Below are 2840 nucleotides of genomic sequence, written 5' to 3' on the forward strand. Positions count from 1 at the left end.
GGCATGCAATATATTGGAAACAAATCCAGGATCTGGATGGTTAGAATCTATCATGGCAAATCAAATATAGGTGAGAATACAGAACCCCGAGGTGCAAAATGTTGTGATGAATTGAAAATTCATGTATCTTTAAAGTTTATGGGCAATTAATTTAGTCAATCTTTATCAAAAGACAGAGGTGAAAATAGAGATTTAGCACATTACTATGTAAATTTCAATGAACACCAAAATGCGGGATAACAAGGTTACTAAAGTTAGAAAAGTCAATTCATACACCTAATAAACATTGAGTGCTTCATGACCTCTCAATCTAACTTCTCCAATAATTTCAGCGAATAAGGGAAATGAAGCTTTGAAAACTTTCTCACTGGACTTTAAAGATAACAGGCTATTTTTTCACCACAATGAAATTGATGTATTTGGAAAAGCATTTTTTAAAAAATCCAGTTTTTAAACTGGACAATGAGATAATTACTACCAGTCACCTTAAAACAAAATTAGCAGAATACTTAGCATAGAAAACGAGACTGTGAAAAAGCATAATGGTGGTGATATGCTACAAATTCTTTGAAGCATTGTTTGCTGTAAAATCAAAATTTAAAGACCAGTAATTTCTTTTATTGCAATATCCTTCAAAGGACCAATAGATTTAGATCAAGATTGTCACCTGTCAACAGAGTGGGATATCTGTTTATCTCTCTATATTTGTATCTCTGTGCCTGTATATCTCTATCTATCTATAGAATAGAAAAGTATACTTGCCCTCCCAGAATTTAAGAATTTAAAATTTATAAGAATAAATTTTGTGCCTGAACTTTAGCACCTTTAGCATATGGGAAGACATTATTAGGTCTAATAATATCAAACAGCCAGTTGTTTTGTTTTTCCAGTTATGAGGATACCTTGGAACAGAAGAAATTAAACTATTTGGTATTGATTCCTCTTCCTGCCTTCCTCTATTTTTCTCTTCCTTACCCCTCTGTAATTCTTCTCTTATATGCTCTTTGCTGTAGACAACATTAAAACAAAAAAATTCCAACAATCACAGCCCTCATGTTCACTTTCACAACTGAAACTTAATTTAAACTACTACAATGAACGGCTATCACTCCAGACCTCTCTTTTTTTTTTTTGATATTAGAAAAACATTTTTATTATGATGTTAATATATTGTAGGAACAATCACAGCCCTCATGTTCACTTTCACAACTGAAACTTAATTTAAACTACTACAATGAATGGCTATCACTCCAGACCTCTCTTTTTTTTTTTGATATTAGAAAAACATTTTTATTATGATGTTAATATATTGTAGATATTCTTACATAAAATAGAAAGGCTATAATTCAGCTTTTAGAAGCAAAGATAAGCCTTGTATTTCTAAATGCAGGAACAACATAAAATTATAAAATATGGCATGAAACTAATATAAAAATTAAACAATTATAAATAAATTATACTATCATTTAGATACATGTTCAGAAAGTGCATGAAAATTTTACTAATAACTTTTGTATGCAGAAAACTTAAACTTACAAACCAAGTATTTTAATAAATATGGGGAGCCTACCAATTATCTAATTCAGTTCTTATATAATGTGTAAATTCAAGCATGTTATTTCAGAATTTCTAGAGCTATAATCACAGAGCGCAAAGAGACCACCTACAGATTGGGAAAATATATTTGAAAACTATTCTGGTACATCTGATAATGGGTTAATTCCAAAATACATAAAAATCTCAATGTAACCACCCCCTCCCCCTCAATAACAATTAAAAATGGGCAAAAGTCCTGAAGAGACATTTTTCAAAAGAAGATATTCAAATGGTCAATAGTGTTATGAAAAATTTTTTTCTTATTTATTTACTAACACATATTAATTGTACATATTTATGGGATACAGAGTTATATTTCAATACATGTATACAATGTTTGATTATAAAATCAGGGTGGTTAGCATATTTGTTATCACAAAAATGTATCATTTATTTAGTTATTTATTATTGATTATGCATATTCATGGGGCACAAAGCTGACTGTCACTACCTGTGTATGGGATGTGATGATGAGATCAATACTACAGTATGCCCTTTACCACAAATTGCCATTATTCCCAGTGTACTCCACACAACCTCTCCCTGACCTCCCTCCACCTCCATGCCTGGCAACCCTAGGTATGTTCTCTCCCTCTGCCAGTCCAAAGCACCACTCTGGTCTTTCTTTCCTTCTTTCTCTCTTAGCTTCCACTTATGATTAAGGACATATGAACGGCTATCACTCCAGACCTCTCTTTTTTTTTTTGATATTAGAAAAACATTTTTATTATGATGTTAATATATTGTAGGTATTCTTACATAAAATAGAAAGGCTATAATTCAGCTTTTAGAAGCAAAGATAAGCCTTGTATTTCTAAATGCAGGAACAACATAAAATTATAAAATATGGCATGAAACTAATATAAAAATTAAACAATTATAAATAAATTATACTATCATTTAGATACATGTTCAGAAAGTGCATGAAAATTTTACTAATAACTTTTGTATGCAGAAAACTTAAACTTACAAACCAAGTATTTTAATAAATATGGGGAGCCTACCAATTATCTAATTCAGTTCTTATATAATGTGTAAATTCAAGCATGTTATTTCAGAATTTCTAGAGCTATAATCACAGAGCGCAAAGAGACCACCTACAGATTGGGAAAATATATTTGAAAACTATTCTGGTACATCTGATAATGGGTTAATTCCAAAATACATAAAAATCTCAATGTAACCACCCCCTCCCCCTCAATAACAATTAAAAATGGGCAAAAGTCCTGAAGAGACATTTTTCA

The sequence above is a fragment of the Galeopterus variegatus genome, unplaced genomic scaffold, assembly GCF_000696425.1.
Source record: "Galeopterus variegatus unplaced genomic scaffold, G_variegatus-3.0.2 Scaffold4104, whole genome shotgun sequence".
Lineage (NCBI taxonomy): Eukaryota > Metazoa > Chordata > Mammalia > Dermoptera > Cynocephalidae > Galeopterus > Galeopterus variegatus.